The sequence below is a fragment of the Castor canadensis genome, chromosome 12 (genome assembly GCF_047511655.1).
Source record: "Castor canadensis chromosome 12, mCasCan1.hap1v2, whole genome shotgun sequence".
NCBI classification, from domain to species: domain Eukaryota; kingdom Metazoa; phylum Chordata; class Mammalia; order Rodentia; family Castoridae; genus Castor; species Castor canadensis.
The window spans coordinates 93,298,686-93,322,895 of record NC_133397.1 but is presented as its reverse complement, the minus strand read 5'-3'; the positions used below and the strand labels follow the sequence as shown (position 1 = coordinate 93,322,895).

General features: G+C 36.3%; 1 protein-coding gene across 5 annotated transcripts in view; it reads left to right on the top strand.

Moving 5' to 3' along the window:
• Positions 1 to 24,210, top strand: part of LOC109687857 (NBPF family member NBPF6-like protein) — a 480,343-nt gene that overhangs the window by 56,517 nt on the left and 399,616 nt on the right. For all 5 annotated transcript variants that reach the window (XR_012439856.1, XR_012439854.1, XR_012439855.1 and 2 more), the window contains exons 5-8: positions 5,243 to 5,363; positions 8,719 to 8,743; positions 10,900 to 11,017; positions 12,868 to 12,921. The gene's annotated coding sequence lies outside the window, so the exon portion shown is untranslated. The remainder of the gene's footprint in view (positions 1 to 5,242; positions 5,364 to 8,718; positions 8,744 to 10,899; positions 11,018 to 12,867; positions 12,922 to 24,210) is intronic.

Below are 24,210 nucleotides of genomic sequence, written 5' to 3'. Positions count from 1 at the left end.
GAGAATGCTTTCTTATTCTCTATGTTGGATAGTAATGGTAACTTTTTCAAGAAAAAGATGCCGACTTAGATTTCTAAAATGTCTTTTTAACGAATATGGTACTAGTACTGCTTCTGTAAATTCTAGAGTTACTTACCAGGAATTTGTGTGCATAAAAGTGTATGTAAACATGTGTATAGAACACCATATGAGCTTTCAGTCCTTATAGCTGGTCCTAATGTCTTTAAGTTTTATTTTTCCCCACTAAATAAAATAGTTGCCACTTGATTAGAGAAGGGTTCAGAACTACATAAATTGTCATTAGCTAGAATGGAATTCATGAGCATTGGGATGCAAAGACAGTGATGAGGATAGTTCTACAGTAGTTCACATTTTGACATTTTCTGTTAAATAAAGCCCCTTAATTCTCTTACGATTTCTTTTCAGTAATGGTATTGATAACAAACATTTCACTTTTTATTATGTTAAGCATTTCATTCACAAAGAACCTGATAGTGAGAGGATAGGATAAAAGGGAATTAGAATCAAAAAAAAATCTGTACCTTACTTACTTTAAGGAGATAATTAAAAATTTGTATATCATACTGAGGAAATTTTAATAGATATCAAAACAATACTAGGTTTTCATCTCTGAATGTATTGTAGTTTGTTAAGTTCAAAGAGGTTCTTTTTGGTTAATAATGTAAACTTATCACTAAAAGGTGATTACACACTTATAGTTATTTGATAATAGAATTTCATCTTGTGGTATAAAAAATGGTGCAACTAAAATCTTGTCCAGATAAGATTTGCTGTACTAAAATTAAATTGAACTCTCTGGTTATGTCTTTGTGAACAATAAATGTGTAACAAATTAAAGATTACATCTACATATGAATTTAATAGATCACTTTTTTGAGTCATACATCCTGTATGTTGCAAATATAAACTTGTTTTTCTAAAGTTTTTGCATGTAAACATTCAAAGAATCTTTGATGATGGCTGCCATTTCAACCAGTTCCTAAAAAATGGAACATTTTGGCCTAGTGTTTTTAAGGTTCTGGATTTTTGTCCAGAATTCTTTCTTAGAAACTGATATTTTGATTTGTACATACTAACATTTTCATACAATTTGGTCCTGAAATGATGATAGAGGAGATATTTTACATATTACTGGTGAACTTGTACAATGACATTTTTTTCATTTATTGCTTCCTCAGCCAAGACAAGCAGAGAAATTATTGTCAGTTCTTGATCAGATGCTGTGAAGACTTGGTCCTGATACTTTTTTCAATTTCTCTGGTCATTGCACTGTAATAAGTTTTAATTACGAGTGTTTAATTTTTATATATTTTTAAGTCATGTAGCTCCTATCCCTTGCCACCTCTGATTTATTTTGTGTTTCTGAAGTTTTGCCTTTTCTAGATAATCATATAAATAAAATCATGAAATATACAGGGTTGTTTCTTTGACACAAGGTCTCACTATGTAGCCTAGCCTGGCCATCTTTTTGCCTCCTCAGTGCTAGGAATACTGATGTGTACTATCACATCAAGCTTCGTCTTTTATGTTTGGCTTCCTTTACTTTCAATAATACTTTTGAGGTCCACATTATAGCTTTTATCTGTACTTTTTTTCTGTACCTCTTTTTTCTGAATAATATGTAATATAATATATATATTATATTATATCTATATTGATATATCAATATAGATACATCACATTTTAATCATTCATCCTCTAGTTGGAAAACATTCAGATTTCTAGTTTCAAGCTATTGTAAATAAAACTGCAATGAATATATAATGCAGTCTTCCTGTAGGCATATGTTTTGTTACCTTTTGATAAATACCTAGGTTTTATGGTAAGTATATGTTTAGCCTCGTGAGAAACTGTCAGATCATTCTCCAGAGTATAATTTTACCTTTCTGACAGCAGTGTGAGTCTCTCAGTTGATTTGTATCCTAGCCATTATTAATTTGAGGCATTTTAATGGTTATGCAATGGTATAAAACTTTAGTTTTATATTTGTATTTTCTATTGACTTTTGTATTAATTTTTCATATGATGTGAGGCAAAGTTGGAATTACATTTTATTTGTTTGCATATCCATTCATTGCATCATTTGGTGAAGAGACAATCCCTTTCATTTGGGATTACTTGACAGCTTTCTTGAAAATTAATTGTCCATAGTTTGGTGGATCTATCTCTGAATTCTCTAGTTTGTACCCTTGGCCCTACATTTCAGTACTTATGTTAATGTCAAATTTTCTTTATTATCATGGCTGTGTAGTTAGTACTTCTTAAAGTCAGGTGGTATAAATCCTTCACCTTTGTTTTTCATATTTAAAATAGTTTTGGCTTTTCTAGAATATTTGCATTTGTGTATACATTTTTGAATAAATTACTGGGGTGCTGTGGCTCACCCCAGTAATCTTAGCTACTTGAGAGGCAGTAAGTATGAAGATCACAATTCAAGACCTGACCAGGAGAAAAGATTGCTAAACCACATTTCAACCAATAAATACTGCCATGGTGGCATGTGTCTGTCGTTCTAGGTATGCATTCCTGTCCAAACCAGAAGAAATATGGTCCAGGCTCTCCCAGGTGTAAACTTGAGACCCTATCTCAAAAATAACCAAAGGAAAATCACTGGGGTGAGGCTTAAGCAGTAGAGTGCCTTTTTAGCAAGTGCAAGGCTCTTGAGTCCAAACCCTAGCACCATCAGTTAGAAAAATAATACTGTTGTTGTTTTGATTGTTATTGTATTAAGTGACCAGACCATTTTGTAGAGAACAGACCATCGTAATGTTATTGAATGCTATCTTTCCCTTTATTTAGTTTTCTATATTTGCTTAGTTTTCAACATAAAACTTGAAGGGTAGACTATCTCATTTGTTTTCTCTATTTCTTTGTTTAATGTACTATTTTATGTGTAATTTTGGCCTACCCTCATACAATGTAACTGATAATGCACTTTCAAGGCAAGTGGATGTTTTTGATGAATTAAATGGGAATTTAGATCCATGGGGGAAAGGGAAATCTTTTGAACAGCCCAGTGATAGTGCTGTAACCAGTCACTTTTGTGACACAAAAGGGCCATTGGTTATGCTGTTCCTGGCAACAAGATTGAAATCCACAAAATTTTTTTTTTGGTTGGCTAGGGGAACAACAGTACTGAGATTTAAACTTATGCATACTAGGCAGGTAGCTCTGCTACCAGAGCCTACCAGAGCGACATCTTCATCCATCTTTGCTCTGATTATTTTGGAGATGGGGTTTTGCTTCTTGCCAGGCCAATTTGGAACACAATCCTATTTCATGCTTCTCCATGTAGCTGGGATGACAGGTGTACCACATCGAGTTTTTTTCTGTTGAGATGGGATATCATACACCTTTTTTGCTCAGGCTGACCTGGAACCACAATCCCCCCAATGTCAGACTCCAAAGTAGTTAGGATTACAGTATCTCGCATGTGAAGAAGTTAGCATGTATGTTAGGTGATGTATATGATTCCATACACTCATTTTATTACTCCATGTTCCCAGTGTGTCTCCTGTTCATCTTAATGCTCAGGTGTAGCTAAAATCAAGTACATTCTGCTTTAGACAAACTATGGAGGTGTTAACTATTGGGAAACTTGGCAACTCCCCCCAATCTGACTAGTTAACAAAATAATAAAATATTTTTCCTTTGTAAAAAGTCAAGAAAGGCTGTATTCTTGGCAATAAAGCTGCCTGAATCACTGAAACATTAATATCTGAAAGGATACTGTATGGACAATATTCATTTGTAGAATTTGCTTATTTGAAATACCATATATCTGTATATTTTTAAAAATAGCAAATACTTATAAGTCTTTGGCCACTTTGAGAATATTTATTGACCAGATTTCTTTTCTGTACTTTTAAATTATGAGGCTGATCATATAGATCATACTCATTTCTTTTGAAAAACTGTAATGGATAGATAAAAAAAAATCCCCCTGCTGTAATAAGGAGGTATAAGTGATATTATAGATATAGGTACTAAGACTTACGGGAAAATAATGAAAAAGAAACCACACTAGGTTGATGTTCAGGAAAACTTGACAGATGAGGGCATTTTAGCTTGGTATTGAAGAATGATTGGGATTTTCCTGGAAGGCAGGGTGTTTTGAGCAGAAGCAACATTATGTCCTAAAAGGGGAGCTGAAAACATCAAGTGGAACAGGTGGTATATTTCACTGGTTTTTGGAGTATGGGATAAGATAGTAGAAGAGATTAAAACTGAAATTGTTTCTTGGAGTTGTAGTGTGTATAAAGCAGCTTGTAGAATCTGAAGAAATTTCGACTTTATACTGTATGCAGAGGATTTGGGGATTTGGGACAGTATTGGGATTTGAACTTAGGGTTTTTGGTTCCTAGGTATGTCCTCTACACTTGAGCTACACCTCAGCCCTGGAGAGAATTTTTATTATGTAACCTACTTGTTATATTTTAGAAAGGTCATTACTAATGACATTAAGTATGTATTTGGAGAAAAGGCCATTTATCAAATCATACTGGGATCTTTTATTGAAAGAATTTAAATATTTTCTAGGAAAATAAATCAAGCAAGTCAAGTAATCAGTCATTTTTCTCACTCCTTAGAATGGCTAGATTTCATTTTACTATTATTATAAGTCCTATATTATTGCTTTTCTTCCTGTAAATGGATCTCAATACTTTTTTAGCCATAGATTTCAATGGTAAAGTTTCTGAAGAACAAATCCCATCCTTTCCCCTCCTTGTTTCAGTGTCGTAAGCATTACAAATATTGTGAATAACACTTGTATTCCAATACTGATTCCATTAATATTCTCTCACATGATTGTTTTGGGCTGCAAAGATTCATCCTCATTAATAAAATTTAATATTTCTGAAAACAAGCATAAAGCATTGAAAATTGAAAATTCTGAGGCATATGTATGAGGGACTTTGTGTTGTTGAAGTTAGAGGAGAAGGATGTTTTTTTTTTCTTTTCTGTGTGCCCATAGAGGGGAAGTTTGAAAGAACAGTCTACAACCCACTGTAATGTAGAAGTGAAATTTAACTTCCTGTTTGAAAATGTAGTAATAGTATAGTCAACAAACTGTATCTAATGGACTATGTAAATAAGATAATTTTTTCTGTTTTCTATAGTTGTTTATAATTATCTGATTTAATCTGTGAAAACCAGGTTTTTCCTTAGTGCCTTCATATTTTCTTTAGCTGAGACCTTACCTTTTCTCATTGCCTTGTAGACAATTGCATTGCCTCCTATTGTAAAGTGGCCTTATAGAATGGCTTCACCCTGCACACTTGGTTTCGCATGGATCCATTAAATAACATTAATGTTGATGAGGATAAACTTTATCTTTATTGGTGAGTAATATGATTTATTCTCAGACTTTTTCCTTTACATAACTAAATCTTGTACTTATAAGATAATAAGTCTATAGAATATGTATATGTTAAAACTGTAAACATTCAGATAAATAAATATTACTCATTTTCCTATTATGTGTAGGTGACTTTTCTTAACTTATTTTTTCCTACATACTGTTTAAGACTCAAGAGTTTCAGACCTTCCTGTCCATCAGTTGTGGGGGTGCTTTATGTTGCTGGTGCCTCATCCAGGAAGGAAAAAAAATAGATTCCCACTAGATTTCATTCTCATTGTCTCTTTGCTTATTTTGTTTTATGAACATAATTGATATATGATTTAAAATTAATAACCACATATTATAAAATATGTCACTTTTCTTCTTTTGATTAAAATATACTCCTTGTTAATTAGCTGTTTTATTTATCAAAATTGGCTTTTTTAAATTTGTAAGCTGTTTTGTAAGGTACTTCATAATTAGAGAGCAAATTGTTTTGTTTGCTAATTGAAGATGGTCCTTAAAGGTAGATGATGTCAATTTGGTAGACTTTGTTGACAATTAGTTTTTATTATTGTGATATTTCAAATTGAAATATTAAGAGCTTCAATAGTCCTTTATTTCCTAGATTTAATTCCATGTGTTTTAGTTACGATAGTTCTGTTATGTTTTGGTTTTTATTTGATCCATGTTAAACTTCTGCTCTACGGGGAATTAAGTTTTATTTTTATATAAAACAATATTTAATGAACATTATATGTCTCTTTTTATCTGGTTACTATATCAATCTCATATTTATTACAGTTTTCATATTAGCAAAGGCGTTGACTATTTTGCACGTTTTGTTGGCTCAATAGTTACATCATTGTTAGTATGCACACATAGTCTCCAAACTTATTCTTACTTTCTTTAATCAAAGTATCTTGTCAAAACTTGCTCTCTTAAAACATTGAAAAACTCACTTTTGCCTCTTCTCTGTAGTGTACATTTTGATGTTCCAAGATAAGAGAACAGAAAAATAAAATCTCATATAAATGGCCTTCACTGAGATTAATTCCTTCATTAATCTGTGTATTGATTTATTCGCTCCTTTTATCTTATATATAGTTATAACCTAAATGAATATTTTGTGTTTGTTGTGTAATTACATACCTGATCATTTTTTATTAAGTATCATAACTTAGTGGGAACAGCTCATTTAAGTGAAAAATTGCAAACCATTGTAGACTCCCCTTTTTTATATGAAGGTTTCCAATCAGTTCCAATAAGTTCTCCCTTCCTTCCCTCAACTAACCAATGCCATTGTGCTGGCTCCTATGACTTCATTCTTACCTGAATCTTTGCAGTAGTTTTCATGTTTTTCCTTATCCATACTTGCCTATATCTTACTTCAATATTGCCACTAATTATTTTTCTAAAGTATGAGGATGATCATTTAACTTTGCTGCCCAAAATTCTTTAGTGATACCACATTATCAAAAAACACAGGTCACATTCCTAAATGTGTGTGTCCTATAATCCTGTTTCCAATTGGATCCTTACCTTTGTTTCCTGCTACATCTAAATACTGGGAAGAATTTGATCAAGTCTTTGCTGAACCTTAAGATTCCTCTATCTGGAATGTTTCTTTCACCTTTATTCACTCAACAATTCCCTTTCATCCTGCAAGCTTAATATCAAGTTTCCTTTTGCTCAAAGTGAATTGTTCTGTGATAGTCTTCCTATGCTATTTGACTTTCCCTGTTACCATATTTTAGTCAGTACATCTTCTGCTTCCATGTTGTATCCAAAGATAGTCTCCATTGCTTCTGTGTTTGTTTCTCCACTGAAACTCTCTTGAGGATATACATGTTGTGTTTCTTCTTGTGCCCACGCATGTAGCATATATGTGGGAGGAGAGTGAGGTTAGTGACTTGGCATAAAATAAGCTGTCAGTAAATATTTTGAATGAATTAATGAATGACAGGTACACATCACTTTTAGCAGAGACAAACCTCATCATGAGGACATAGTAGATAAAAAGTAATTAGAAATTAAGTGGTGACTTATTTATAGGTGTTTAATATGCTTCCAATTTGTTCTCCATAGTTTTATAAAGTAGGTGTTATTCCCCCATTTGTAGAGATGGTAATAGATTTAAAGATGTTAAATAATTTTCCAAAAGTCATAGAAGTAGTTAACGTGGGATTCCAATTGTCTGTGTGAATTTAAAATCCATCATACCTAGTACAATAACCTTTCTGTAGTAGTAAGAACTCAGTAAATAAATTTAAATTAGTACTTTTCTGTATTAGTTACATCAATTAATATAAGAACATGTCTAATAGTTTATCATAATACTGCCTTTGCGAAGGAAAATTTTTGCCTATACATAGGTATTTTTTGTGTATTCTATTTAGAAATTGCAACATTTTACTCTAAAATATAAAGATTATGTGTTCTGTATTAGCTTGATAACATTCTGGTTGAATTTTTTTAAAGTCAGGTAAGATGATACAATGTTGATACTTACATATGTAGAAGTCTATAAGAATGTTCTTAATTTATTTGAAGCTAAGTTGTTATGGGTTTTTCCTGATAACTCATATTTAGAAAAAACAGTTGTTAAGTTACTGTTGTAGATATTTTCCTCTTCTGATTTTCTTCACAACCAACATTTCTTTCATTTTCTGAACAATAAGTGAAAGAATGAGACAACTTTCAAAAGGACATGTGTTTTAGACATTTCAATACTTAAATCTGACTTTTTGATAATTGAAGAGCACTGTTGTTTTCTATTGCTGTCTTCTATTGAGTTGTTCAGCACATTATTTTTATTTTCTAAATAAAACTGAATGAAATCAAGTTTTAAAAAAATATTTCAGATAACTTGAAATAACTAATATTTTAGAATTGGAGACTATTGCAGCTCAATATTTCTCAAATATATAAAATAATTGGGATAGTATATTTAAATAATCTATAGAAGAAAGTTTATGTTTCATTTTAATATCTGGGCAGGGATAACTGGGTAGTTAACCTCCTTAACTCTTGAAGGCATAAGTATTCAAATATCTGCAAGTTATCTTTATTTTTGATACTTTGGAAAACATAATTCTAAATAGCCTTATGCTGTTATCTCTGTAGACTAAGGGGTGGGTCCACAAATTGTTACAAAACTTAAACTATCTCAAATCAAAATCAACAAATTATTTTTGTTGACACTAGGAACTATAAAACAGGAACCGAAGGTGAACACATTCATTGAATCTTGATGAATATTCACATAAACTTAAAATATTTAATATTAGTGCATTTAATAAATCTAAGTTGTGGAATTGGAACTCCTAAAATCTAAAATATTATTCTTTTGACAGGTCTTTCCTGACCATGCAATCTAAGGTAAAATCCTTGGTTATTTTTTTCTCAGTTTATGCTGATCTTTTTTTCTTATTGTAATCATATTGAGTTTTAATTCTGAATTTATATCATGTATTCCATTGTCAGCCTTGAGCATCTGAATTGCCTGACAAAATGTAAATGTTACTAAATGAACACAGATACAGTTTTATTTTCATGATAAATCATGGTATGGTGGGAGAGTAATATCGATCTGGGGTGCAAAGGGATCTAGCTCTATGTCTGACAGAGATCTGTTCTGTATGAACTGCTTTATAAATCTGTAACATGAAAAATGGGAGGAGGGAACCTGACAAAATTGTAGTCAATGATCACTAATAGTCTTTCCAGCATTTTCTTAGAGGGTGCTGTAAAGATTATGGTTGCCTCTTAGGCCATAATAACTAAGTATTACATATTGATACTTTAATATTTTTTATCTAAGTGACACATGATCACTATGGTCCTCAATTACAATCAATGGAGGAGCAGTGGAATTTGGTGTTATGCTAATGAGCAGCTGGTATCCTATAGTGATATGGCTTGGAATGTTAACACAAATGGTTTAAGTTTAAAATAATTTTTAAATCTGTGTTCTAATGAATTTGAAATTATGGTCTATCCCTATAAACTGAATTGAATAATGAAATAGTCTGATGGACCATGTGAGTTTTACTTTGACAGTTTATTGTCTTTGATGAGTCAATCTTTTTAAGTTTCAAATTTTATATAATAAAATGACCTCAAAGATGGTTAATGATATTTTAAAACGATAATAGTGCTGAGATGAGATTAGCAGGTACTGAGGTCAAATTTTGTAGGACCTCATAAGTCAACATGAGGCTTGTGGTTTCCCATCTTACCCAGTGTAAAAGTACTTGGAAGGTTTTGAGCAGACTGATGATGACTGCTTGTATTTTTAAAATGTCAGCCTGGTGCAATATTTAGAATACTTTGAAGGAAAGGAAGGAGATGACTTCAGTGACATGGCAATAACGAAGGGATATTCTTTTCAAAAGTATGTTAGTGCTGAAGAAGGTACTAGTTGGATTCTGGTTAGAAGAGATCTAGAGGTGAAGACCTTCAAAATGCTGCTGTTTCTCTAGTTTTGGCTCTTCTTTGATTCATCCTGTCTGTAGAACCAAAGTGTAAAAGATGTGTTTTAATGCCAAAAACATCTCCAAAGCCAATGGTACATAACCCTTCCAGCATTCCTAATTTTAAATGTCTTGTGTGATTTAAATCTCTCTCTCTCTCTCTGTCTCTCTCCAGGTGTAGATCTACCTATCTATATATCCATCCATTCATCCATCCATCCATCTGTCTATCGATGTATCTGTCTATCCATATATCTAACTATCTATCATCTGTCTAATCTATCATCATCTGTCATCTTTCTATTAGAAACTGGCATGCTTATTACAGTATCCTGTCATGGTGCAGCAAACTGGGCACTGACTGCTTTTGTTAGTTTGTGTGGGTGGGGTTTAAAAGGTATAGGAAGGGTCTTCCAAAGCATAGCTTCTTAGATGCTTAATCCTCCAGTGGAGAGCATCGTGTGGTTGGCTTCAGGCACCAGATTTAAGTGATCATTGTTTATTTGATAATGCCTACTTACATAAGAGGAGGAACTTACTCCTTTAAAATCCTTGATTTAGCGTAGAAAAATACAGGAATGTATGCAAGATGGTAAACCAAAGTTGAATTTAAAAATTGGGCATTATCAGTTGACAGTTAAACTTTAGACTTGTCATTGGTTGATTTGCATGATTCTTTCTCTAAATATGAGCAATTATGAATTATTGGTGTTTTAAAATTAGTTTTGCTTTTGTAAATAATTTTAAACCCTTTCACTTTAATGGTAAAATTTGGAAAGTGATCAAGTCTGAAGATAGACTTGGAGGTTATTTGCTTGCTAACGCTACATGTAAGTGATTAAGTTGATTTTATTTTCTCAAAAATATTTTATTGGTTTTTATTATTTAAGCATTCCATGGAATCTTAATCAATTGCTTTCTTCTATTATTGTGCTGTTTAAACTATGTATAATAGTAATAAATGGTATATATAATAATAAAACAGGTATTCTTAAATAGTCTGTCATTGTAAAATGATATATTACAAGAAAGTAATTTATTTTTGTGAATTTAAAAAAATAGATCCTTGACAAGTGCAAATGGGGTATTTTGTGGACAGCTTGGTGCCATGTATGTTTTCAGGGAAGCCCTCAACCCAGCACGGATAGTTGCAACTTATCAATTAGGACCTGGATGTAAGGTGAGAGTGACTATTTGCTATAAATTCCTTGTAAACTTTGAATTGTTATTGTGATGTAACATGGTATTCAGTGAAAAGTCTTCAGTGTGGTTTGAAAGTGTTTTCTGTTTTTGAAACTCAGTTATTTTGATGTTCCTGTTTTGTTTAAAAGGTGTTTTTCTCTTTTTAGCTGTTTTTTTCCTTCATGAATTGTTTTACTCCTCACTGTTTTCTAATGTTGAAGACCTTCCTTTTATGTCTCCATTCTCAGAAAATAAATGCAAGCTCCTAAACCCAGAACTGGGGAGGAGATGTAGGAGCATCATGAGTTCAAGGTTAGCCTGAGCTACATTGTGAGTTCAAGGCCAGCCTGAGCTACATACAGTAACCCTGTCTCAAAAACAAACAAAGAAACTACATGGCTAAATCTCTACATTATATTATAAAAGTATAACTTGTCAAATTAGAGGTGGCTTGCCAAAAATCGTGGAAAACTTAGAAATAAAATAGTATAAAATGCTATGTATAACTGAAATTCTTTATGTTTAGCAACTGGTTTTATCTTTTGCAGAAAGTTAGGAAAGTATCCTCATTTCACAAAACCCATTAGTGTCAGGCTTCTGCATGTTACATAGCTAGTTTTCCCAGCATCACTTGTTGGAGAGGCTGTTTTGTCCATTGTATGTTTTGGGCTCCTTTGTCAAAGATCACAAGCCACTAGTTTTTGGGTTGTATTTCTGGGTCTTCTGTTCTCTTTCATTGGTCTTTGTGTCTGTTTTTGTGCCACTACCATGCTGTTTGTTTTGCTTTTGTTTATTTTCTGTGGCTCTGTAGTTTAAATTGAAGTCTGGTATTCTGATACCTCCATTGTTAACCTTTCTGCTTGTGATCACTTTTGTTCTTTGGGATCTTTTAGGGATCCACATGAATTTTTGCATTGATATTTCTATATCTACAAAGAATGACTTGGGATGTTGATGGGCATTTAATTGAATGTGAATATTTCTTTCAGTAATATAGCCATTGTTCTGGTATTAATTCTGCCAATCCATGAAAGTCTTTTCATCTTTTGGTACCTTCTTTAGTTTCTTAGTTTTCATCATAGAGGTCTTTCATCTCTTTGCTTAGGTTTATACCTAGGTATTTTATTATGTTGGTATTTTATTATTATTGTGAGTGGTATTTGCCTGATTTTTTTCTCAGCCTGTTTATTTTGGTATATAAAAAAATCTGCTGATTTTTGTACGTTGATTTGGTATCCTGCTACATTGCCAAAATTGTTTGTTAGATCTAGAAGGCTTTTTTGGTGGAATCTTTGGGGTCTTTTAAGTATAGAATCATATCATCTGAAAATAGAGATAATTTGACTTCTTCCTTATCTGTTTAAATCCCCTTTCTTTCTTTCTTTGGTCTTAATGCTTTTGCTAAAAATTCTAATATTATGTTGAATAAGGCTGGTGAGAGTGGACACCCTTATCTTACTCCTGAATTTAGAGGAAATGATTTTAGTTTTTCCTCATTTAGTATGATGTTGGCCCTAGGTTTGTCATATACAGCCTTTTTATTTTGAGATATATTCTTTGATGCTTAGTTGCTTCAGGGCTGTTGTCATGAAATGATGTTGAATTTTGTCAGTCTTTTTCTGCATCCATTAAGATTACTGTGTGATTTTTGTTTTTCTGCTTATGTGTTCTATTACATTATTTATTTGTGTATATTGAATAACCTTGCCTTACATTCCTGGAATGAATCAACTTGATCATGGTATATGACCTTTTTAATGTGCTGTTGGATTCAATTTAGAAGTGTTTTATGAAGATTTTTGTATTTATGTTCATTAAAGAGATGGATTTTAATTCTCTTTTTTTCAGTGTGTCCTTGTCCAATTTTGGAATGAATAATACCCACTTCGTAAAATGAGTTTGGTAAGTTCCTTCCCTTTCTATTTGATGGAATGTTTGAGGAGTATTGCTGTTAGTTCTCTAAAGGTCTAGTAGAATTTTTTGGCATGTCAGGCAAAGGAACTCTCTTATGTGGATATCTTTTGTTTGGGCTTTGTCTCTCCTTCACAGAGATCCCATTCTTACCTTTCTCAGACTCTGAGTAGACACCCTCTCCATTTTCCCAGGCTTTGAGACCATGTTGGAGTCCCTGTGTGATATAATTGTCAACTAGCTCAGGGATTTGCCATTCCTATGGGCCTCTGCAACTTCTCCCCAGTACCTTTAGTGTGGGCTTCTACCTTGCTTAGTCCTATCAGGTAGCTTTGTGAATTGTTATAAAAGGACGAGGAAGATGAAGAGAAAGAAGGCTCCAAATCCTTGTTGCCAAATTAATAGCATTATTGAGATGTAATCTACATATATACAATTCATCTGTTTAAAGTGTGAAAATAAAAACAGCTGGATTTTTATAGAATTGGTGCTGAATCTACAGATCCATCAACAATATGAGGTCTTCCAGTCCACATGTATTGAATGCCATCAATGGGATTTTTAAATTTTGTCTCACAGTTTTTTATTATAAAGTCTTAAGCTTTTGTTAATTAATTCCTTAGTACTTTATTACTTTTGTTGCTCATGTGAATATAATTTTTATTAGCATATATTAAAATGTTATGTGAGGGGCTTCATTGTGATATTTCCATTCATGCAGATCATGTACTTAGATCATATTCAAACCTTTGATTGCTCTTGAGATGAGATCTTACAAACATTTTGGCCTGGGGTGACATGGTACCAGGATCCTCCTAATCAGAGCCACCTATGTAGCTAGGGTGGCTCATACATTCATGCATACCTATGTACATACATGGCATACATAAGCACAATGTACTTTGATCAGATTCTTTCTCCCTACTCTCTCTTTTTACCCTCTTACCTTCTCCTGGTTTCCCCCTCCAACTAGTCTACCATGTATGTTCATGTACTTCATTTATTTATTTATTTACATTTAGATTCTATGGGAGAGAAAAATCAGGTAATTGTCCTTCTGAGTTTGGTTTGTTTTTCTTAGCATAATGATATCTGGTTCCCACAAATGACATAATTTCAGTCTTTATGACTGGATAATACTCCACTGTGTATATATACCACATTTTCTTTATCCAGTTACCTGTTGGTGGGCACCTAGGCTGATGCCTTAACTTGGCCATTGTGAATAAGTTTGCAATGAACATGGGTGTGACAGTATCTCCATTGTATGCCTTATTTTCATTAGGTTATATGCCCAAGAGTAGTATAAAAATCATATGGTAGTTTTATTTTTAGTTTTTTGAGCAACTTCCATGTTAACTTCCAAAGTTAATTAATTCACATTCTCACCAACAGTGTATAAGAGTTCCTTTTCTCCCACGTGCTGAACAATGTTTGTTGTTTTCTTCATGGTTGCCATTCTTGACTCAAGAGAGAATCTCAATGTTGTTGCTTTTTAAAAAATTAACATATGTGGATCGTACAAAGGGTTTTCATTGAGATATTTACATACATGCATATGATCAAATTCACCTCCTCTGTTACTTTTCTTATCTCTCCCTACAGTCCATTTTAAAACAATGGTTTTCATTATTCTGTTTTCATTCATGTGTATGAAGTACTTCAATCATACTCACCTCTTCCTACCTCCCCACTCACTGGTTCCCACTCCCAAATAATCTCCATTATTTTATAAGTTCTAGATTCCACACAAGAAAGAGAATATGTGACACTGGTCTTTTTCAATGGGACTTATTTCACTTAACATCATGATCTCTAATTCAATCCATGTACCTGCATAATTTCATTCTTCTTTATGGCTGAATAATACTCAACTGTGTGTACACACTCCACATTTTCTTTATCCTGTCATCGTTTGATGAGCACCTAGATGGATTCCATAATTTGGCTGTTTTGAATAATGATCTACACATGGGTGTATGCAGGTAACCCTTTTATATACTGGCTTATATTCCTTTGGAAATAAGCCCTAGAGTGGTATAGCAGAACTACATGTAGTTCTATTTTTAGTATTTTGAGGAACTGCATACTGATTGACATAGAGGGTACACTAATTTACATTTCCATCAACAGCATATAAGTGTCCTCTCCCCCCGTTGTCATCAGCCTTTGTTGTTGTTTGTTTTCTTGTGGATGGCCACTCAGACTGGGCTAGAATGCAATCCCAGTGTCCTCATGATTTACATTTCCTTTTTGGCTAGGGATGTTGACCAGTTCTTCATGTATTTATGGGTCATGTGTGCCTCTTTGAGAACTGTCTCTAAAACTCTTTTCCCCAATTTTTACTTGTATTGTTTGTTATTTTGATGTTTAATTTTTATGTATAATTTGGATATTAATCCTTTGTCAGATGGGTTGAAGAGATTTTCTCCCTTTCTGTTGCTGTTTACTCTGATTATTATCTTCTTTTTTTGTGGGAAATGGGGAGGGAAACAGAGTCACCAAGACCACTTTGAAGGAAGCAGGAATTTTATTATTCTAGCATACTCAGGGGAGATAAATTCTCAAAGCCCTGAGCCCAGATCAGAGTCAGGAAAGGAGTTGTATACCCCCCAGGTGGTTTATGTAACCTGGGGTTTTTGTAGTATGTGGTTCACAGGTGGTCAAAAAGACAAGTCAGTTACAGAGAAACAAGTTGGTTACACAGTTACCCCTCTAACTTCCCTACAGAATGTGGTCACTGTTATAGGAAACTTTGCAGAACCTAGCTGGAGGTCTCATGTCACTTTTGAACTTGCAGAAAGCTGCTTGTAGTCCCCAGAGCAGGGAATTCAAGGTAAATTCTGAACACACAGTAAATCCCATAAAAAAGAGCCACATTGGCTCCAACATTCCCCCCCTTTTTTTTAAATTTTTTTTTAGTTGTGAATATTATTTTTTATTTCTTTTTTAAAAACTTTTTATTGTTTTATTATCCATATGTGTTGAGCCACCCCTGCATTCCTAGGATGAAGCCTACTTGGTTGTGTTGAATAATCTTTTTGATGTGTTGTTGAATTTGCTTTGCCATTATTTTGTTGAGGATTTTTGCATCAGTGTTCATTAAGGAGATTGGCCTATAATTCTCCTTTTTGGAGGTGTCTTTGCCTGGTTTTGGGATAAGTGTAATACTGCCTTCATAAAATGTGTTAGGCAGTTTTCCTTCCCTTTCTATTTTGTGGAACAGTTTAAGGAGGGTTGGTATCAGTTCTTCTTTAAAGGTCTGATAGAATTCAGCAGAGAATCCATCAGGTCCTGGACTTTTCATTTTGTGGAGACTCTTGATTGCTGCTTCAATTTCATTTTGTGTTATAGATCTATTCAGGTGATTAATTTCCTCTTGGTTCAGTTTTGGGTGATCATATGTGTCTAGAAATCTGTCCATTTCTTTAAGATTTTTGAATTTATTTGAAAATAGGTTCTCGAAGTAGTCTCTGATGCTTTCCTGGACTTCCATGGTGTTTGTTGTTATCTGCCCTTTAGCATTCTTAGTTCTACAAACTTGGATTTTTTTCTCTCCTCATTTTAGTCAGGTTTGCCAGGGGTCTGTCGATCTTGTTTATGTTTTCAAAGAACCAACTTTTTGTTTCTTTAATTCTTTGTATGGTTTTTTTTGGTTTCTATTTCATTGATTTCAGGTCTTATTTTTATTATTTCTCTCCTGTTTGTTTTGGGATTTGCTTCTTGTTTTTGTAGGAGTTTGAGGTGTATCATTAGGTCATTGATTTGGGATCTTTCAGACTTTTTAATATATGCACTCATGGCTATAAACTTTCCTCTCAGGACTGCCTTTTCTGTGTCCCATAGGTTCCAGTAGGTTGTGTTTTCATTTTCATTGACTTCCAGGACCTTTTTAATTTCTTCTTTTATTTCATCAAGGACCCATTGTTCATTAAGGAATGAGTTATTTAGTTTGCAGCTGTTTGCAAGTTTTTGTCTTTACTTTTTTTGTTGAATTCTAGTTTTATTGCATTGTGATCAGATAGTATGCACGATATAATTTGTATTTTCTTATATTTGCTGAGGCTTTTTTGTGCCCTAAGATATAATCTATTTTGGAGAATGTTGCATGGGCTGCTGAGAAGAATGTATATTGCGTTGAAGTTGGATGAAATGTTCTGTAGACATCAAGTAAGACCATTTTATCTCTTATATATTTTAGATCTTGGATTTCGTATTATTTTTTTGTTTGGTTGACCTATCTATTAATGATCATGGGGTGTTAAAGTCTCCCACAACCACTGTTTTGGAGTGAATATATGCTTTTAGGTCTTTCAGGGTATGTTTGATGAAATTGGGGGCGTTGACATTGGGTGTATATAGGTTGATAATTATCATTTCCTTTTGGTCTATTTCCCCTTTTATTAGGATGGAATGTCCTTCTTTATCTCGTTTGATCAATGTAGGTTTGAAGTCTACTTCGTCAGAGATGAGTATTGCTACTCCTGCCTGTTTTGGAGAGCCATTGGCTTGGTAAATCTTCCAGCCTTTCATCCTAAGCCTATGCTTATTTCTGTCGGTGAGATGGGTCTACGTAAGCAACAAATTGTTGGATCTTCCTTTTTTATCCATTTCATCAAGCAATGCCTTTTGATGAATGAATTAAATCCATTAACATTAAGTGTTAGTAGTGATAGGTATGTGCTGATTCCTCTCATTTACTTGTCCTAGTTGTTTGAAGGTTTGATTGTGTGTACCTAAGTTGAGGTTACTCTCTGCTTTCTTGCTTTTTCTTTTCCTGTAGTTTGGTGCTGCCTGTCCTTTCATGGTTATGTTGGGTTTCACTTTCTGTGTGCAGTATCTCTTGAAGAATCTTTTGTAGTTGTTGCTTTGTGGTCACATATTGTTTTAGTTTCCGCTTATCATAGAAGACTTTTATTGCTCCATCTATTTTGAGTGATAGTTTTGCTGGGTAGAGTATCCTGCAGTTGAAGTTATTTTCATTCAGTGCCCGGAAGATCTCATCCTTCTTGCTTTTAATGTTTCTGTTGAGAAGTCTGCTGTGATTTTGATGGTTTTACCTTTGTATGTTATTTGTTTTTTCTCTCTTACAGCCTTCAATATTCTTTCCCTAGTTTCTGAACTTGTTGTTTTAATGATGATATGTATGTCATGGGATAGTTCTATTTTGATCTGGTCTGTTTGGTGTTCTGGAGGCCTCTTGCATCTGTATGGGAATATCTTTCTCTAGATTTTTGGAATTTTCTGTTACTATTTTGTTGAATATATTGCGCATTCCCTTTGTTTGCACTGCTTCTCCTTCTCCGATGCCCATGATTCTCAAGTTTGGTCCTTGATGGAGTTGGTGAGTTCTTGCATTTTCTTTTCACAGGTCTTGAGTTGTTTAAGTAATAGTTCTTCAGTTTTTCCTTTATCACTTCATCTTCGAGTTCTGAGATTCTGTCTTCTGTTTGTTCTATTCTGCTGGATTGGGCTTCTGTTTTGTTTTCCAATTCTCTTTCATTCTTTTTTCTGAGGTTTTCCATATCCTGGGTTGTTTCCTCTTTAATTTTGTCTGTTTTTGTTCTGAGTTCATTTTTCTGTTTATTAATCATATTTTCTGTTTCACTTTGGTGTTTATACAGTGCTTCTATGGTTTCCTTTATTTTTTCTTTTGCTTTTTCAAGTTCTCTATTTTTGTTGTCTTGGAATGTCTTGAGTGTCTCCTGTACATTTTGGTTGATCATATCCAGTTTCATCTCTATATAATTCTCATGGAGTTCTTTCTCTAGTTTATCTTCATTTTGTTGGAGTCTGGATCTGAGTATCTGTTTTCTTCATTTCCCTATGGTTCTGTTCTGATACTTTGCTGTGGGGAAACTGGTTTCCCTGTTTTTTTCTGTCTTCCCATCATTGTCTTTAATATTGTTATTGCCCCTGTACTATGTGCAATTAAGTATTTTCTGGCTTGTAATAATAGTAGTGATATTTAGAATGGAAAGGTGAGTTGGGATGGAAAGCAAAGAAGTTAAAGGAAAAGGGAAAAACAAATAATCAAGTAGAAAAAAAACAAAACAAAGAAAGAAACAAAAAAATGTTTCAAAGATATAAACAGGGAGAGACAGTGTACTAATCAACCGCAAGCTGAAAAGGCATTAGAGTGACAGAGAGAGGATTGAAAATAAAAAACAAAAAGAGTAAAGATAAGAATAAAAATAAGAAAATAAGTAAATGAAAGAAAAAAATACATAAAATAAAGTAAAGCAAAATAAAAAATAAAAGATAAAAACCTCCAAGTTCACATACAATGAAATTTCAGTCTTAATAAATTTGGTGTTCGTCCCTCAGCCTGCAGTCCTGGAGATGGTGCCTCAGATGTTGTTCTGTAGTTATCTCATCAATGGGGAGACATCAAGTAGAACAAAACTGCCCCCCTAAAAAAAAGCCCACCAAGTGTCCCAAGTTCAAATGCAATACAGTTTCGGTAAGTTTTCAGCATGCAGGTGTAGTTCGGTTGTTTTCTCATCAAAGGTAGGGAGAGAGGAAAAAAAAGAGTCTGGAAACAGGTCTGTGAATGGCTATCTACGGCTGTGGCTTGCCTGTTTGCGGCTGTCAGCCTGCTGTTGCTGGTGGCTTTATTTATGCTGATCTCAGGAGTGAGCTTAGCACTCACCTGGCACTGCAGGCTTTGTTTACTCAGAGTCCTGTGCGTGAACCACTGCTGCCAGCTTTTCCCTTCCCAAGCACACTGGGGGAGGTGACACTGTACCTGCTTTCTCAGGCCTGCATGTTTATTTACAGTTCACGTGGGCACTGGCTCTTCCCCCCTCTCCTGTGGAGTTTTCCTCCCACTGCCACTTTTACAAGCTTTCCTGCTCCTGATTGCTGGGCGGTTCTGCTGCTCCTGCCGGCCAGTGTGTTTGTTTACAGCTCACATGGGAGGTGGGTCTTTCCCCCTCTCCTGTGGGGTTTTCCTTCCTCTGCCACTCTCACAAGCTTTCCCACTCCTGGTTGCTGGGTGCACGCCCCCGCTCCCACCCTCTCCAGCCAGGCCCGGCTTGTTTATTTACAGTTCCGGGACGGATTTTCCTCCCCCCCTCTTCAGAGCTCAGGGTGCCCCACCCTCTTTGCTACGTGTCTTTATTCTTATTGCTTATTCCTTACTTTCTCTTTTTTCCCTGGGTGGGGGTGGTCTGTCCAAGGGGTTATGCTGATCTGGCCCAGGGTTGTCTGTGGAAGTACCACGTACCGCTTAGCTCACCTTGTCCGCATCTTCCCAAGCTGTCTGGGCACCCACGACCCGCGGCCCGGGGGCCCTCCTGGTTTCTCCCTTTAACGTGAAGTGGAGATTCTCTCCGCAGCCTGGAGGTGTGGAGGGGTCAAAGTTTTGCCTCTTCTCAGTGGCCTTGCATGCAAGGTGTGTCTCCAGCGTTTCTCCAAGATTTCACTGTAGCTTCTGCTTCCTCCCTCTAGCCGCCATCTTGGAATTGAAACCAACATTCCCCCTTTGATGCTTTGATATTTTATTTGTCAAAATGCATCATCTTTTTAATCCTCGGGGATGGGATTCACTCTTTGGTAACCTTATAACGGATATAATTGTACAGCCATTTGTCATTCCACAATGGCTTCCAACAGGGTCAATATGGACCATATGACCAGTGGCAGCACGTATGGGAGTATAAGACAGCTCAACAGTATAATTACCACAGCCCCAAAAGTTGTTTTAAATCCTCCTGTTGTAGAGAACTATCATGGAGGGGGTTGGTTTGTAGGAGGAACCCAGAATAGAAACAACCAAAAACAATTCCACATCCTGTTAGCAGGAGAAAAAACTGCCAGGGAAACCTTTTGGTCCTGCTTTATCCCGCTGGGGCAGTTGCTGCTATGACTACTGACCAAAACAAGGTTACAATACCAAAAAGAGAGATGGGTGAGGGATGGCAGCACTTAAACATCACCACAGAACACTGCCCATGAGAAACAACAGTCCATTAACTGTCTGTCTAGTTGACTCTTCAAGCTTCTGCCATGCACAGACTAGTTTACTTCTGGTTTGTGACTAGGGCAAGGTTGAAGGTCCCCTCCTCAGGGTCAGTTTGAGCAGATCACTGGAGTCCAGTTGTCTCTTCTACTCAGGAGTTGCCTTCTTCACTTGGATGTGGTGGATCCATGGGGTGGTCTCTGCCACCTTGATTGCTGTGGAAGTGGTAGGATGACCAAATAGGGCCCTCTCCACTGAGGCTAGAGATGCTGAAGATTCCACTCCTTTATCCAAACCTGGTTATGTGGCTTAAAGGAATGTACATCAGTGGTTAAGCTAATAGGGAGTCTTTCTCGAGCTTGGCAGTGTAGGTCATTGAACACTGTTCTCAAATTGCACATCTGTTGGAGCAAAGTTAGATTTCCTATCTCTTTTAGATCTCCCTTAATGTCCTTTATTAGTGGGGATGGTCTTCCATAGAGAATCTCATAGGGCAAGAACCCAGTCTGTTTGGTGGGGCTGATCTTATGTAAAACTAACAGCAAGACCTGTTCCCATGTCAGGTGTGTTTTCTGAAAGAGTTTACTTCTTTGCATTTTTAGTGTCTGATATTCTTTCAGCTTTCTGAGGCCAGTACACTGTATGAAGGTTCCAGGTTATTTTAGTTCCTTTGCCAGTTGTTTAACAATTTCTGCCCCAAAAGCTGGTCCATTGTCTGACCCATGGAGATGGGGATCCCATACCTGGAATTATTTCCTTTAGTAAAGCATAGACCACTTCTTGGACCTTCTCCGTTCAAGTGGGGGAAGCCTCTACTCATCCAGAGAATGTACACAATCACCAGAAGATATTTGTAACCTGTGGTTCGAGGCAACTCAGTGAAGTCTACTTCCACATCTTCAAAAGGGGAACTACCCACATGTTGGACTCCCAGTTTAGGGAGGGGCCACTGTTTGGGGTAATTTTTGGCACAATTTTCACATTGCTTACAAATATTGCTGACTAGGCTGGTGATGCAGGGGTCCTAGAAATGTTGGCTCAGCAATTGCTCAAGGGCAACCTTTCTCATATGAGAGTTCCAATGAGCATTCTTTTCAAAAGTGCAGGCCAGTGTCTCTGAAATCACTATCCACCCATCTGCAAGCTTATCTCATTCCCTTCTGCAATATTTTCCTTTTTCTTGAGTAAAGCACTCACATTCATGACTGGAGTAATGTGGAACACATTCTGCCAGTGGAGTAGGAAGAAGTGCAGCAGTTACAGTCACAGGCACAGTGAGTGATGCCCAGAGAGCTGCTTCCTGATCTGCTCTCCAGTTTTCCAATGCCCCACAGACTTCCCCTTTTGATGCCATGGACAATGGATAATGGCGACCTTTTTGCAGGCCCACACTGCCTCCAGGAGCTCAAGAATCTCCGACCCATACTTTATGTCTTTTTCTCCTGAGGTAATTAATTCCCTTTCTTTGTATATAGCCCCATGAACATGAAGAGTGGTAAAAGCATATTTAGAGTCTGTGTATATGTTAACAGTCTTTTTAGCTGCCAGGCGGAGGGCTCACATCAGTGCAACAAGTTCAGCTTTTTGAGCTGATGTGTCTTGAGCTAGAGCCTGAGTTTACAGGACTGAATTCAGAGACAGCACTGCATAACCAGGATGTCTTGTTCCTTTTTTAAGGAAGCTGCTCCCGTCTGTGAATAGCTGGAGGTCAGGCTGAGCTAGGGGCTGGTCACCAAGATCAGGGCAGCTTGAGAAGACCTCATTAATCACCTCAACACAGTCATGGTCTGGGGGCCCTGCAGCTGATGGGTCACCAGGTTTAATGTCCAGACAACTTCTAGTTTCACTTGTGGATTTTCACAGAGCATACTCAGGTATCTGACCATCCTGGCATTTGTCAGCCAGTACTGTCCCTGGTATTCCATTAGAATCACTACAGAATGTGGGACCCTAACAGTTATTTCCCCTCCCAGTGTTAACTTTTCTGTCTCTGATACCAGAATACCAGCAAGGCTATGGCTGAGAGAGCTCACAAGCAGAGAGGCCATCCCTTTGCCACTGAATCCCACTGCTTGGAGCCACTGGCGGATGCCATGAGCCCAGGAATTGAGTGAGGACTCCAATTGCCATGCCACTTCTCTCATGCACATAGAGGAAGAAAGGCTTTCTCACATCTGGGAGTCCCAGAGCAGGGGCACTAACTAATGACTCCTGGATAGCACAAAAGCCTGTTGTTGTTCAGATTCCCAGATTAGAGAATCCTTTTCACCCCCCTTTGTGGCTTCATACAGAGACTTTGCTAGCAATAAGAAATTAGGTACTTAAATTCAGAATATAGCCACTCCCAAGAACTCACAGATTTGTCTTCTTGTAGACTGAGTTGTTACTGAACAGGCAGCTTGTTTTCTTTCTGTGCTGAGATTCTGCTGGCCTTGGAAGATGTGAAACCCCAAATATTTGACGTGGTCTTGACAGATCTGAAACTTCTTTTGAGATGCGTTGTATCCAGCTTCGCATAAGAGATGGAGTAGGAGCTCTGTCCTTTTAAGACAGTCTTGGTGGTTAGCTGCTGCAAGGAGGAGGTCGTCCACATATTATAAGAGTGTTCAGCCAGCTGCCTTTGTTGGGTATGCTCACAAATCTGATGCCAGAGTAGTTCCAAAGATGGTTGGGGAGTTCTTGAAACCCTGTGGAAGATGATGAGTCCAGGTTAACTGTTATTGCACCCCTGACTGGTGTTCCTCCCATTGGAAAGCAAAGATGGGTTGGCTCACAGATACCAACTGGATGCAGAAGAATGCATCTTTTAAGTCCAAGCATGAGAAGCAGGTTGCCTTTGCTGATATCAGGGCCAACAAAGTGTATGGGTTAGGGACCAACAGGTGCAGAGTCTCTGCTGCTTGATTGACTCCCTGGAGATCCTGCACTGGGCAGTAATCATTGGTGCCTGGCTTCTGAACTGGCAGCAGGGGAGTGTTCCAGGCAGATTGACAAGGTCTCAGAATTTCTAGTTGTAAAGTCCCTGGAGGTGATGAGATATCCCTTCTCATGCCTTCATCTGGATTGGGTATTGCATCACTCTTACTTTATCTCTATTACCACTGGTGGAATATTGACAGCTATCCCCAGAGGATTGTCTTCAGCCCACACTCCTGGAGCCTTAAAGGGCATCTCTGGCCCCTTTAAGGCAGTCTCTACTGAATGTAATCTCCATTCTTCTGCCCAGTGAGTGATGAGGGCTAAGACCCTAGTGGTCCCTGAGGCAAAGCTCAAAGCTGCTTGTCCATCCTCCTGAAAACTGATTTGGGCCCACAGCT